At 41.2% G+C, this 15,899-nt stretch overlaps 1 protein-coding gene across 1 annotated transcript in view; it reads right to left on the minus strand.

Moving 5' to 3' along the window:
• The window catches only part of CNTNAP2 (contactin associated protein-like 2), a 266,748-nt gene that overhangs the window by 61,572 nt on the left and 189,277 nt on the right, over positions 1-15,899 (minus strand). The window lies entirely within an intron of this gene.

Raw genomic sequence — 15,899 nt, forward strand, 5'->3', positions numbered from 1 at the left:
TCGTTCATTTTTTTATTATAATGGTTAGGAACAAAACATAAAATACATCTTTGGAAAGGTAAAAATGAATTATTGCCTTGTCATTTTCAGGTAACATGTGGCATTTTAGGTTCATTTTGACATTTTCTCTAGGGTCTTTTTTTATTAGCTTTGTGAAAAAAGGCTTGTTTCGCCTAAAGTCCAATTGCAATTTCAATTTAAACCTGCTAAAGACATTTCAGCTGCATCACAACAAAAATGGTGGTTAAAGTCTTGCAGTTTTTTTTTCATGCTAAAGCAGCCACAGTCTGCTCCCTGCCAGCAGTTGCAGAATGGACCCTTGCTCTTTGTAAGGAAGCAGTGGTCTCTCTGAAGAAGCCCCCTTCCCTGCTCTTGCCCCCTGCTGATTGGAGAGCTCTGGTTCTGACTCAGCAGAAGGCATGTTGGACACTGCAAAGAGATCTCTGCTTCCCCACACTCTGCAGACCTTTCTGTTCAGGCTGTATTTAGCTAATTTAAACAAAGTTTAATGGGGTTCAAGCTCTAATTTACACATACAGGTAGATAAGTTAAAGCAGTGTTCATCATCCCCTTTGCCTGGCTGCCTATTAAAATGACACCTGCAAAGTTTCATTTAGTCAGAGGGTCTTAAAAGAAATTGCTTCTACTGTCCTCTCTCATATACTGCATTACGAAATCTGTTAAATGTTAATTTGTAAAACAAAGATTATATATGTATAGGGGGTATCTAAACATAATGCCTGTTGTTTCCTATCTGTAAACCTATAATAACATGCCTGATATACATAATTCTTATGATCTAACTCAATCATTCTGTGCTTCTGAATTTAAATTGTACCAAGTGAATAATGGCTGAGAGCAGTAATTGATTTTATGATGACAGAGGGATGATTTGGCTTTTAAAATCCATACACACCTAAAGAATGTATATGGTGTAGCAGTAATTGATGTGAGCAATGTTAGGTATTGGGTAAAGAAGTTTAGACCGGGAGAAGCTGAAATTGTTGTCAAGGCATTAAATGGCACAATTCCAGGTCTCCTCATCCAAAGAAATTCATATCCATATGTCAGATCAGCACAAAATGTCATGAAGACCTTATTCTGCTTTGACAAAGGCATCATTCCCATGGACTTTTTGGATAAAGCCATATCAGTCAACAGTAAAACCTACATTGGTACACTTCAAAAGGAAGAAAGGAAGCCATCAGGAAGCAAAAAGGCCACAGAAAGACATCCATGTCATACAGCTGCATCATGATAATCCACGCACACCTCTTATGCCACTAGTCAGGTGATTGCCAAAATGGGCTGGCCACTGGTTCCTCATCCACCCTAAAGTCCAGATCTGGCACAATCTGACTTTTATCTGTTTGGGCCAATGAAAGATTACATCCATGGCACGAGATCTGAAGACTTGCACAAAGTTAAAACAGCTCCGAAGCAGTGGAGCAAAGAGTGCTCTGTAAAATATTTTTAAACTGGATTTGAGGCCTGGGTAAAATGATGGTGCAAATACATTGAACGCAATGGGAACTATGTACTGTAGAAGGGTAACTCTGAGTAGAGGAATTTATAAGTTAACTGTATGTATGTTTATTGTTTCTATCTCTGCATATTTATACATTATATATCTCAACGGTCATTACTATTTTATACCCCCTTGTATATACATAGTAAACAGCTTATAAAATCTCAATGTAAAAATATAAATTTAAAAACATTTTAAATGAAATTGACCCAAAATCATAGTTTCTCTTTACAGAGTCACTAACATGAAACCCAACCTGTAAAATGAACCCTTAACTTTAGAGTTGTACTTTAATATCTAATTTATCTTTTAATCCCTTAAAACCTAAACTTGGCCTTGACAAATAACCTTAAGTTATTACGCTAATGCTTGTTGGAAATACAACAGCTTATGCTAATGTACTGTAAGTATGTATTTTGAGCACTAGATGGCGCTGTTGTGTAAATTCAGTCTCTATGCTTTTGCATGTTTATCTATGATCTATTCTATATGTTTCCTGAATGATGCTGTATATACACAGATGTAAAACTTAATTCTGCATTCCTCAAGTGCTTCATCCATACACATAACCAACAATGCTAACTTGCCATTACTGTATTAGGATCTATCAGTGCTAAGGGTCTGGTGCAATAAATAATGATGAACCTGCAAATATCTTCAAATATCTTCCACAATGCTTTAAGGAGGTCTACAACTCAGAGTGCTAATTTATTTAAAAAAAACCTGACCCCTGCTACCCCACACACTGCATTATTGGTCTCCAAGTCCATGTTATTACTGGCCAATAGTGATGTGCGGGTGGTGGTGGGGTATGGGCCAAAGCCTTGATATCAGAGCTAATGTCTCTATTTACTTAAGTGATTACCTTGGTTTTAGGACCTCCGGGGAACTCTGAAAGACATCTTAAGATGTACCTTCCTTTAGCACAGATTTTTTGCCCATGAGCTTTTAAGTTGCATTAAACCATTAGCCCAACACACTTCACATACTGCAAGGTAGGGGAGTGGAAATCTAAACTTTGCAAATACTGTTCATTACCTGAGGTGCTAAACTGTGTTGTATATGTTACAGCAGCATGAACTAAGCCTGTCAATGAATTCGGTTTGTTTTGGTGTTATGCTAGTTTATCTGTAACCACTTGAGGCTATCCTGTAGCATACCACATTGTAAACCATTCCTAAATGTTATCTACAAACAATTAAATATTTCCCAAGGGAAATGGAAACAGTTAATAATACAAAAGCTTGTACAAGGATTTTGAAGCAAGGCAGAAAACTACCAATACAACAATGATTATTTTGTTTAATTGCCTAACAATATGAATTTAACAAAATTATGTTCTACTCCCATATACATCCAATAAAAGTATTTAAAAGAGATAATGAAGTGACTACCCCAACTAACTGGGGGATTGGATGGACAGAAGAGAAATAATAATAATAAAGGTAATAATAATAATAATAATGTGCTAATAGAGTAATTAAAGGAAACCTATAGTGAATTAAATTTCAGGGGCGACCATTGCTGACCTCTTTATGAAAAAGATAGTTCCCTTCCTGACCTTGTAAGTCACTGTCCTTGTAAGTCAGAGGAACATCAGAAATTTATCTTTATACTTGTTCCTTGTTAGTCACTCATAAAGCGTTCGCACAAGGATAGGCAACCTCACTCTTGCCTGTGGCTTTCAGAGTCTTGCAGTGCCTCAAGGGACTTGTAGTTCTACAACATCTGGAGTGCCGTCGTTGCCTACCCCTGCATCAGGTTCAAAATAACAACCAGACACCGAGAAGTTTTAAGTGGAAGTTCACCTAAAACAGTCTATGCATTTTCTCAGCACAGGTTTGCTAACTGGTCTGCACTTAATGACCTCTAGCAGTCATGTGATCATTTATTTGATTTGATTTATTACAGGTATTTTTATAGCGCCGACAATTAACGCAGCATTGACATCAGTCCCTGTCCTCAACGAGCTTACAATCTAAGGTCCCAATCTCAATGCACACAGGGCCAATTTAGAGAGGAGTTAAATAACCTACCAGCATGTCATTGAAGTGTGGGAGGAAACCAGAGTACCCGGTGATCATATAGTTATGCAATAAGAAAATCCATTATTCCAATTGTTTTCATATGCAATGATGGTATTCTTTTTAACCATCAAAGTACCGCAACGCTGAACACTGAAAAATGGCCTGGCCAGGAAGGGGGTCTAAACACCTGGTCTTGAAGTGGTTAAAAAGCACCAATGTTTTAGGTCCCCATACATATGCATGTCAGTGATACTTCATTTTTATTTTGCTCTTATAGAGTTGGACATTTTCCCCATACATAGAAATTGTTTTCATAGTGAAATATTTTTTTTATTCACATTGAAAATTAGAAATGCATTTCATTACCAGTTTTTGTGACATTAGCACCATCTGGTGGTAAAAGGGAGGCATAAACTGTCACAACCAGGTGTTGATTGCATTTGCATAATTGGAGTCTAGAAGGTGTTATTAACCTGCCCAGAGAGAGGTGTTAGAACAGCATTGTCATTCAGTCATTCTTAATTGAGAAAGCTGGTCGGATGTCCAGTGAAACGTCTTCAAGAAAAATACAGCAAGTCCAGTTGCCTTGACTTATTTTTTACAGCTATACCATGACCTGTATGAATGAGAACCTTCACAGACATCTTCACCCTTTAGTGAATAACCCTGTGTCTGCTGCGGACTAGCAACTACACTGCCTGTCTAAAAAAAAAAGTAACCACCTGGATTTAGCTAAACAAATAGGTCAGAACCTTCTGCTGAATAATAGGTCTAGGTTTAGCAATGTTCTTTGCTCACAAAATGAGGTCAGCTGCCTACCTGAATATACTGAATGACCAGGTTTTCCATCAATGGATTATTTTCTTTGTGTCAAGGAGTTTTCTGTCATAAAGACCAGTCATAGCTGCTCTCATCTTGTGTAGGGTGACTAGTCTTGTATCTGCCCCCTCCTGTAGATTTCTGCAGACAGCCTGTAGTGGGTGGACCTGCTAAATCTCTCCCACAGCTCTGCTCTCTGCACAGGTTATGTACAGCGCAGTGATGATGTTACTGCTACATTTACAATGTAATATCTTGGTTTACAAATGCATTTGGTCCTTACAAAGTGGATCGTTTGTGGCTATTGAGGAATATATTTTAATGTAATATCACTCCTTCCACATACAGGCCAGGCAGTGGAAAGATAGTTTTCTTGCATCTCCATTTATACTTGTAGGTGGACAACATGTTGGATGCCTGTTGCTGTCCAAAATTTTTTTAAGGACACTGTAAACACTGTTTGGGTTTGCAGTATCATACTTACACTACTTGCTGGTAGCCATTATGACAAAAAATCTTTTGCTATTGGCGGTGTATAGGGCTAATGGTGTAACGATACCCATAGACAAGAGAGGAATATCTCCTAATATGGATCAAAATGGTCAGATGGAGTGATCATCTCATGCCTGTTGCCCCCTTTTGTCTGTTCTGCTGGGGACACAGTCAATTAGATGAGCTAGAAAACCACATCCAATCACTATTTGTTCCCTGCAGATAACCCAGCAACTTCCTTACACCCCTACTGAGCTTACAACTTTGTTCAGTTGTGTCTTGTTTCTGTTTCCTTGTCGTGGTGCGATTGTACTTGCATGTCCACTTTGACTTAAAGGAGAACTATGAGGTGAGTGCTTTTCACTCACCTCATAGTTCTAGCCGACCTGTGACAATGAGACTGTCACAGGTCGGCTCAGTAGATCGGGAGGTGAGCAAACACATACCGGGGTTCGCTCACCTCTCGATCCTGTCACGGCTGGATTCCCCGCTCCGATCCTCCAGCGTTATCTGGCGGAATGAACAGGGGAGGGGACGGGATAGGCAGAGCCAGCTCAGTCACGCAGCTGGGCGGATCCAGACATAATTGTCGTGATCTGCTTCAGCTGCGACTTCTCAGTATACCGTGAGGTACAGCTCGCGGTATACTGAGCCTAGGGTGACGGGAGGACGCTAATTTGTGTCGTCCCGTTACCCTAAGGAGAACTATGGGGAAAAGCCTTAACCCCATAGTTCTCCTTTAATTCTACTGGTGGTCTAAGGTTCTCTCACCCCTAGAGAATGACCATGTGAAGCACAATTGAAAAGAAACCTCTTCAGAGAGAGATATGTTGGCTTCATTGGCTTTTGAAAATACCTACCGAGTCTCAGAATTGAAAAAAACATGAAGTAAGTAAAGTCAGAACATCTGATTTGCACACTTGCTCTAGGTCAGTGACTTAAAAGGTATTGACAATTTTCAAGTGTCCCATTGCACACTGACTGGAATCCCATAGTAGTATGCAGAAGGGTGCTGGGATGACATGCGGTTGGTGCCGCACAAATCCTAACAAGGTCCCTTCATCAGGCAAATAACATAGACCTATGATTATGTTATTTGCCTGATGAATTGACCTTGTTAGGTTCTGAAACGTTGCTTATGCTTGTGATGCTATGTGTATCTGCCATCAATAAAAGGACGTATTGATGCATTGGGCCCTGGTGTGTGAGTGACTATGTCTTCTACGTTTAAAGGCATTGAAGCCCGAAGCACTGGGTCAGCATGACTTAGGTGTAGCTAGCATGACCAGAAGGAGAGGTCAACAATGACAACCTACATTTTTGTCTCATCTTTCCTTCATCCCAATGCATTTATATCCACTGTGCTGTCTGTTATTTTTTTTTATAGCTATTTGACAGTCCACAGCAGATGTGTTATGTCTAACAGAGTCATGCATGATGTCTAGGCTTTTCTTCTCTCTGCTATGGATTGCTGGGCTACTGTCAGTTTTTTAGACAAAGGGGTTGCAGAGCCATTACATCTTTCACAGGGTCAGAAGAAGAAATGATTTGCATATTATCAGCATTCCTATAGCCAGTGGACCTGAAAGGATGTGATATGTAGTTATATTTATGGATCTTAAATGATCTATCCAACCAAAACTGATATTTAATTTTTTGACAGAGGCTGAAGAGTTACACTACCTGACTTGTCAGGATTATGTAGGTGAGATCTCTATACTTGTAACCCTGGGTCTGCATGCCTGCTATGGCCATTATGAGTGGTTCCCATTCATCTTACTGTTGTTTTGTTTTTGTTATTATAAAAGAGGAGGAGCTGTAACATGCAAATATGGGCAGGAACACGGCTGGGAAATATGGCATTTAGAGTACCCAATGTATATAAGAAACAAGGAACTGACTGCCAGGCTATGTCTGTAATTTAAAGTGAACTTGTGCCTTGGCCATCCAGAGTAAAGCAATAGGTTCATATAACTGCCTTCCTCCAACTGCACATACTCACGTTCTCTCCGCTTACCTACTGCTCTTTTGTAAAGCCGCGAGGGAAGAGAAATACTAGCATTTCTGGGTATCAGGAACATGTGACTACAGCCCTTCCTTCTCATGCAACAGTGCTGGTGCTTGATGTTTGTTCATTCAGGCACCCAACACTTTAAATAGGGGTCGGGAAAAAGTCAAAGTTATGTTGATCGGTTTCAAATGTCACTTTATGCAAAAGATATATACAAAACTTTGCAGACAGTAAAGCAACTTGCTGACTCGGTAAGATCCACAAGCAGTGTCAACTTAATAAGACAACTCAGACTAGAAACCCAATGTAGTTTACTCCAGGCTTGGCAGGACATAGGATGTTTACTGCGTATTCTTATAGGTGATAAAGCATTTCAGGAACAAAGTGTTCTGATTCTCTGAAGGGACCTCTTACCTGGGCAAAGGCAAACTGAAATAACTTGAAGCTCAGGTGGGAGTATCTAACTACAGGGTTAGTTTAACTAACAGAAAATAGAATGGGTGCGGCACACATACAAAATACAATACAGTAGCTAAAGTAAACAGATAGAAGTAGGAGCACACCTGTGTAGGCTCCAAATTTTCTGTTGATCTTTCACAAGGCCAAAAGGAACAGCGGGGAAACAGACGAAAGGTGTGGGTCTGCAGCTAGAGGTAAAAAAAACCCCCAGGAAAAAAAAAAAAAAAAAAAACTACACTCGCAGTGGGACTACCCCCACACTGCAAGAGTTAAGTGCACGATAATGTCTTGGGGGAATGTGTTAAGGTCCTTTACTTACCTGATTCCCACTCCCCCTGGCAGTTGGCGCTCACCCCTCTCCGCTCTGCTCCAGCATGTGGACTGTCTGTCTGGATTATTGGGTAAGATTTGTAAGGGAACATCTCCCCACCCAGCTCTTAGCAACCTGGGTTGCCTTGGCCTTCGTCCTGCCCAGCTCCTGGAAACCAGTGACATCACTGGTTCCTGGGAGCCGGGCGGGATGCCATAGGCACAATTATATTGTAGGTATGCCTCTGTGAAGGACTCTCACACTTTCAATTCCATATCTGATTGCACAAAAACAACAGAAAACATTTCACCAGTTGTAGCTAGCCTGCATATTTGTAATTTGCCATTTTTATATAAATACAATTATAAAATCCTAATGATTTTCTTTTAGCTGTCCATATGTAAAGTTAATCCAAGCTTGATATTATTTAAAGTCATACAAGTTCCTAATAGGACTGGTGAGGAGGATGATTTTCAAAGTCTGAAGAAGTGGGTATGAGGACATATTGGACAACTCACTGTAGGTCTGTAATCGTAAAAAGGTTCATAATTCCCGTACTAAGTTATTCATTTCAAACTATGTCTAATGTAAAGTGATGGCAGGATTCAGGCTGCAAGCAGTAATGTGCGCCTTTGTCCCATACTATACTATTCACAGAGGGAATCTCACAATATGACTGCACCATCTTGAATGAATGATTTTCTGGCAGGCTGCAGATGTCTAAATATTCCTGACACACAGAGTTTAATCTTCCCTTCTATGCAACAAATTACAGACCTGTGCTTGAAAACAGCTAACGACTGCTGATAAAGCATCTCTACATGGGTTTAATACACACTAATGCGATATAATTAGGAAACCAGATGGCTCCTGCTTATTAAAAGTGATTTTTTTTAAATATTCAGGAGTGCTCCTAGTCTCCTACCAGTTTCTCGGATGTATATCATTATGGTAATTTAAACAGATAATGTGAACGTTGGGTTACTGCTCTAATATACACCATTTTTCGACACAGGATATCAAGATTCTAGTCAAGCTGCAGAAGTGAACAGTTTTTTTCTGTTTGCCGTTCAATGAAACAATCCTGCGAGAAGACCCAGACTCCAGAACTTTATTTACAAGTGACCCTAGCAGCCATTTCAAACTTTTAAAAGTTAAAGCTAAACTACATGCAAACAGCTATAAATGCAGTTGAAATAGATATACGAGAGCTGTAATTCTGTCTGGTTAGTCTCTGCTGCAGTTAAAGGAGTTGTAAAGTCCCAGCATGTATTCACCTTTTATAACATCAGCATTGTAATAGGAATACATGCGATAGTTGTTTTTGATAATACAATCAAAGCTTACTTTAAAAAGTCCCTCTTATGTAGTGAGTGCTGCCTTCTGTCTACCCATCACTTTCAACAACTTCCTGGATTCCCAGTGTGCTTTGCATCTCTTTCCCTGCTGCTTGATGTGATACCATCTTGATTTCACAAGACTACATATGCCATAATGCATTGCTTCCAGCAAGCAATGATAATGTTACATTGTTCAGACATTGACTTGTAGTTCAGAAGGCAGGCTCTGTGAGAGTGGTTACACCAGGAAATGCATATTGACAGGGCTAAGTTTTGTCACATGCATTGAGGAAGTACATCCTATGGGATATTCAGTAGGTAAGTTTACAAACTTCTAGATCAATATGGTTACTGGGAGAGGGATAGAACTTAGTGATGAAAAATGAAGGTGTGGGATGGACATTTTTACTCAAACAAACTAATTTGCTTTTTGTACGTGAAACTCCATTCATTCCATAATCGAATATTAAAACAAAACATAATTTTGAATGACATTCGTCAAGTCTCTAATGGCATCATAGAATGTTCTGATGAGATTCTTCACATGAACGTTTGTACAACATTCTACCAGTATATACCCAGCTTGATGGATGAAAATGGTTGGCTGAGCAATGATTGCAGGCAATGAGCTGCAGTCAGTCACTGTGTGGTTAATGTGACAGCAGCAGTCTGAGTACTATAGCCAGCAGGAGATATTCCTCGAGATATGCTGTTTAATGTGTATAGAGGAATCTGTTAAACTTCTTTCTTTTAGTCCATAGGCTGAACCAAAGAATTCCATTAGTGTACGGCCAGCTTAAAGTGACTCTAAATTCAGGAGTTAAATCTTAAAAATGCATTCAAGTACCTTAACTATTAACAAAAATGTAGCTTATTTGTGTATGACTCAGCTGTAGATCCTCAAATCATCTGTGAATTGGTGCCGACACTGTCCTTCCTTCTGGAGGGTGGCTACTTTTGTTACCCATGGTTCCTGTGTGTGTTGTAAAGAAGCCACCACTCCAAGCTTTCTCCTGTGATGGATTACACGCTTAAGTTCAGTTTATTAATTTGTATCGAGATTGTAGTCCATCACTGGAGTAAGTTTGGAGCAGTGGCAGGGGCGTAACTAGAAATCACAGGGCCCCATAGCAAAATTTTGTATGGGGCCCCGTGATTGCTAGTTATGCCACTTGCAGAGCCCACCATAGACTCTCTATGGTGGGCTCTGCAAGGTCTCAGTTGCGCTGTACGCCTCTTACCTGTCACCTCCGTGGTCGCTGCTGCCGGGCCCCTGCCTCCTCTTCCGTTCCTGGGCTCCGCCTCCTTCTATCGACGGGCCCCGCCTCCTCTTACATCACTGGCCCCACCTGCTCTTAGATCGCTGGCCAGTGATGTGAGAGGAGGCGGGGTTGCTGTTAGGTGGGCCCCGCCTCCTTTACTGAAAATGCCGGTGTAACCGGCCTATTTTGCCGCATCTGCTGGCTATCACTGACACAGCTCCGCAGCGGCTGTGAGGGGGAACGTTCTCCTTCACAGCAGCTGCTGAGCTATGTCAGTGACAGCCAGCACCCGAGACGCCATAGCAACCCAGGCGGCCCACAAGGCATCAGAGGGTTCCCGGGCCCCCCTGTGCACGGGCCCCATAGCGGTCGCCTGGGTCGCTATGGCGATTGTTACGCCACTGAGCAGTGGCTACTTTACAACACACACAGGGACCACGGGGAACAAAAGTAGTCACCCTCCAGAAGGACAGTGTCAGCACCAATTCAGAGATGATTTGAGGATCTACAGCCGAGTGATACACAAATAAGATACATTTTTTGTTACTAGTTAAGTTACTTAAATGTATTTTTAAGGTTTAACCCCTGAGTTAAGTGTCACTTTAAGTATACTCTTTCTCACAATAAGTAGTATGTCATGACAATCTTGAAATAGAAACTTCCATATAGAATAAGAGCTTCAATGATTTTTAGACACTTTCATTTTTCAAAGCAAAATTTGGGAAAGGTAACAGCTGGCAACTTAAAAGGCCTCTTTTTTTCCCTCTAAGGAGAGAGAAAATGTAGATTTGAATCAGTTTTCTTCTAGCAGAGAGATAATGTAAGTTTTTGCACAAATAATGAGCCTGACATATGTCTTACTGAATCCTCTCTGTAATCCCTCCTTTTTAAATTAAGCCCAGATATTTAAATATGGTTTTATATTTACACATTAGAGGAAATTAGCATGTCTTCGTATATGTTTGCACATAGTAATTATGTTATATTGGGAATACATTTAGGCATAATGGCCAATCGATATCAATCAAATACCAAGCTAATGAACCATTGCAAACTGATACTATACATCAGGGGTAGGCAACCTTGGCACTCCAGCTGTGGTAAAACTACAAATCCCATTAGGCATTGCAAGATTGACAGCCAGAGGCATGACTCAGAGAGGCAAAGGCACAGTGGGATTTGTAGTTTCTCCACAGCTGGAGTGCCAAGGTTGCCTACCTCTGATGTATAGTATCAGTTTCCAATATATCAAATATATCTTATCCTGGTGTGTGGTTTGATGTCTTCCATCTGGACAAACATACCTATGTTGTAGCTTAGCATGTAAAAGACAATGCTGTTATTTTAACATGCAACATAAAACATGGTCACATCCACAGCCCCATGCCCCCCAAATGCCTCCCCCCCTCCACCTATCAAAACCCCCCAAATCCCTGAGTTCTTCACCATTCAGGATACTGTAAATATTTGATATTGGCTGTGCACAGCCGCATCATCCATTCACAGATCCTTTGATCCAGGATCTGTGAAAGGAGAGACTACAAGTCCTGTCTGCCATCTCGGCAGAGGGCCTCTTAGTTTTTGATGGAGTTAAAGTGTGATGACGTCACCACACTTGTAGTTCATTGACACTTTCTCCTGTCCCTTTAACTGAATGTTTGTACCTTGGTACAGACAAAGCCTGAAAGAAAGAGTCTGCAGGAGCCAGCGCATTGCTTTCGTGATTCACTTATCGTGTTTTCAATGTTTTGGAGGCTTCAATGCAAAAAAATCAATAAATGCACATTTTCTCCTTTATTATTGTGTGTGTGTATTGATTTTTTGCAACAGGTGAACTTTGCCTTTAACATCTGCAATGCTGCAAATCGCAAGTAAAGCTGGCCATAAATATGAAGATTTCTCTTGTTCAGTCCACTGGGCCGAAGAATTGAAATCACTCTATTCCCATCCACAGTAAACAGCAGTAGACAGGAGAAAGTGTAAATTTCCACTGCCGGCTATTGTATGCTGACAGACAGCAAAATACCCAAACAGTGACTGCAAATAATTGGCTACAGTCTCTGTTTAGCTAACTTTTTTCTGCCGGGCTCCTTCAATTTGTTGAGTTAGGTGGTGTTGGTAGGGCCACACAGGGCTCAAATTTGGAGCCATGTGTGGTTAGCTTAAGGCTAACAAGGAAGTTGCTTAGGGTAATTTTGTTTAATGGGCAACATAACAATTTTTTGGATTTTCTAAAAACCATCAGATTTCTCAGTATGCATTAAAATATAGTGAACATTGGGGATCATCTTCTGTTCCTCGGGTAACAAACTGGGTCCAGGAAATATGCAACTTGAGAACCTGATCGATAACCTACATGATACACAAGAGCAGTTTAAGTCTGTGAAGGTTCTCATTCATGCAGGTCATGGTATATCTGCAAAAAATAAGACAAGGCAACTGGACTTGCTGTATTTTTCTTGAAGACTTTTCACTGGTCATCCAACCAGCTTTCTCAATTCAGAATTACTTGTACAAAAAAATTTCTGGGAATAAATATGGTGAATGTTACTCCAATCCACATAATCTGTTAGTCACAACCAGGTGTTGATTGCATTTGCATGGAGTCTAGGAGGTGTTATTAACCTGCCCAGAGAGAGGCGTTAAAACAGCACTGTATGTATGTAAAAATGGAGAAGCCAAGGCTGAATAGGGGGGTGGGGGGCGGGCTGGTGAGACATCTATTGTCTGACATATACAATGCTGTTTTAACACCTCTTCTCTGGGCAGGTTAATAACACCTCCTAGACTCCAATTATGCAAATGCGATCAACACCTGGTTTTGACTAACAGATTATGTGGATTGGAGTAACACTCAAAATATTTATTCCCAGATACATTTTTTTGTACAAGTAATTCTGAATTGAGAAAGCTGGGTGAATGACCAGTGAAACGTCTTCAAGAAAAATACAGCAAGTCCAGTTGCCTTGATCTATTTTTTACAGATAGGAACAGTTTAACTTTACATGGGACCTTGGCTCTTATACAGGTATATGGGGACCTTTGCTTTCAAGAACCTTTCCAAATGGGATGTGGTGACTGTTGCTGACCTTTCTGTTGTTGTGACAGTGGGACATGTTGGGACCTTTGATATATATACTCGGATCTTGCCCTTCCTTCCTGATGCCAAAGCCCTTAAATTCATCATGTTGGGTTGGTGGTGTCCCCCCTGTGCCCATTCTATATCCCCTATATCTCTACTTTTCCTTCCTTTTATTCTTCTATTGTACTATGTGTCTCGCTTTCTCTTTTTCCTGCCCCTTTTCTTGTTTTGCCTCTTGCTATTCTCTCTTCCGCTGCTCTCTTTCTGGCAGATGGTGGCTGGACCTTTGGTCCACATTTCAATCACATAAAGTGCATATTTTTGGTAATATGCAGTTTGGGATATCTATGTTCCATCAGATTGTGGTTCCTGGTATTTGTGTTCTGGAACTGATGCATATAATTCTGCCTATTATGTTGCACCATGTTTCTTTCTTTTTATGACTGTTTGCTGAAATGTTTCTTTCAATAAAATCTTATTGTGAAAAATACAATGAGTGTCTTATTTCTGATTTATAGTGTATTTGCTCACAGTGCCTGTGATAAAATTAAATCGTGCTAGTTCTGATAGCAAAGTCTTTTAGCGGGTGTTAATATTATTATCAGGTCAATAGATTGATTTTGTAAAATAATAAACTAGATCCATATTATAAAATCTGCAGTCATAATTCTCCACAGAGTATAGGCAACACCTCCCTATTTAGTTGTTAAAGCAAGTCTTTCCTTTGCTAAGAATTATAGAATCTGCCACCACATATTGACATTCACATCTCACTGCGTGATCATCACTGAACAAAAACTGAAAGTCTAACTTTTCTAGAGCGTGGCAAAGTAACATTGTGATCAAGTTTTTATTTCTATTTGTTAAGCCTTTTCTATTTGTTAAGCCTTTGCGGAGAATATCCCTAACTTTCTGTCCTTGTGACACCCATATAAAAATCAGAAGCAGCTGTTACAAGGACAAGTAGACAACAGCGGCAAACAAATATTGTCGGAATTTCTACCCCTGCCCCACTCTACAAATATGGGGGGAATTTATCAAAACTGGAGCAGACAGAAACTGGAGCAGTTGCCCATAGCAACCAATCAGCTCTCTTTAGTTTGCTCAGTTGAGATTTGAAAATGAGAGATAGAAGCTGATTGGCTGCATTGCAAATCTGCTCCATATTTTGTCTACTCCAGTTTAGATCAATTCCCCCCCAATGTGTTTTGGTGTGTTTTACTATTAGGTTGGTCCCTTCCTATCCTGCCCTCCCTAATAGTGACAAATACATACAAAAAAGTATCTAACTCTTCCTTACCTTATTCCAAACAAAATGAAAGGCTTTTGACCAGAGGCGTAACTAGAACCTTCAGGGCCCCGGTGCAAGAAACCATGAAGGGCCCCCCCCCCAACCGCCATGGCACAGCATGGTTAACAGGAAGGCTGCCGAGGTCCCCAGCAAGCGCGGGACCTCGGGCAGCCGCTTGTTTAAAATGTTAGTGCGGTGTTCTGTCGAGAACGCTGACCCACTATCTGCGCTTACATACAGACGGGATTAACGAGGGAACCGGCATTTTTTTACAAAGTATTCGTTTGTAATGGTTCATTGTGACCGTTCAATAATATGCCGCCCATGGTAGTGAATGACAGATGGAATATTATTAACGGTCACAATTAACCATTACAAACGAATACTTCCCTTTTTCCTCGATAATACCGGTCTGTGCGCAAGCGCAGATGCTGAGGTCGGCAAATTCGACTACGTCGACAGAACACCGCTATCTGCGTTTAGTATCGGGGCATTTTCACGCGTGTGGGTACTTGTGAAAATTCCCAGTATTGACACTGGTGTAACCCTACTTAAAAAAAGAATGCATTGCTGGCACTTGTAGTCAGGCCCGGATTCCCCACAAGGCCACCGAGGCCCGGCCTCAGGGCGGCAGGGAGCAGAGGGGCGGCAGCGTTGTCCTTGTGGGGAAGTTCTGGGCATCGGGCGGTAAGTTGCCCTCTCTACATGTAGTCCTGCTTTGCACAAGCAGGACTAAATGATGAGTGAGGCAGCCGATTGTTCGTTTACATGTGAACTCGGCGATGTCGCCAAGATCACATGTAAACAGCCTGCAGCCTCCTCCCCTCCCCCCTGCACTTACCACTCTCCTCTGGTTCCGTCCTCCGGGCTCCACCGCGGAGTCCGTCTCCTCACTGCAGTGAGCGGCAGGGTTAAAGGTAACCCTGCCGCTCCGTGTAGACAGTGAGAGGGGAGAGCTGTGCTCTTCCTCTCTCACCTGTCACAGGAGTTCCAGCACAGTGCTGTGCTAGAACTCCTGTATCGGAGGTGACAGGGTCAATAAAGAGTACCTATGCGGGACTACAAGTCCCAGCAATACCTTATAATAAAAGTCAGGTATGCAGAATACCAATACACCAGCATCCCCCCACTGTAATGCACTGCTGGGACTTGTAGTCCTACATAATTGGAGCTATTCTGCCTTACTGTATAATCATCATACATCATTGCAGAATACCACCAGCTATGCGGGACTACAAGTCCCAGCAATACATTATAATAGAAGTCAGCCCTACCACA

Source organism: Nanorana parkeri, unplaced genomic scaffold, assembly GCF_000935625.1.
Source record: "Nanorana parkeri isolate BGI_ZX_2015 unplaced genomic scaffold, ASM93562v1 scaffold840, whole genome shotgun sequence".
Classification (NCBI taxonomy): Eukaryota; Metazoa; Chordata; class Amphibia; order Anura; family Dicroglossidae; genus Nanorana; species Nanorana parkeri.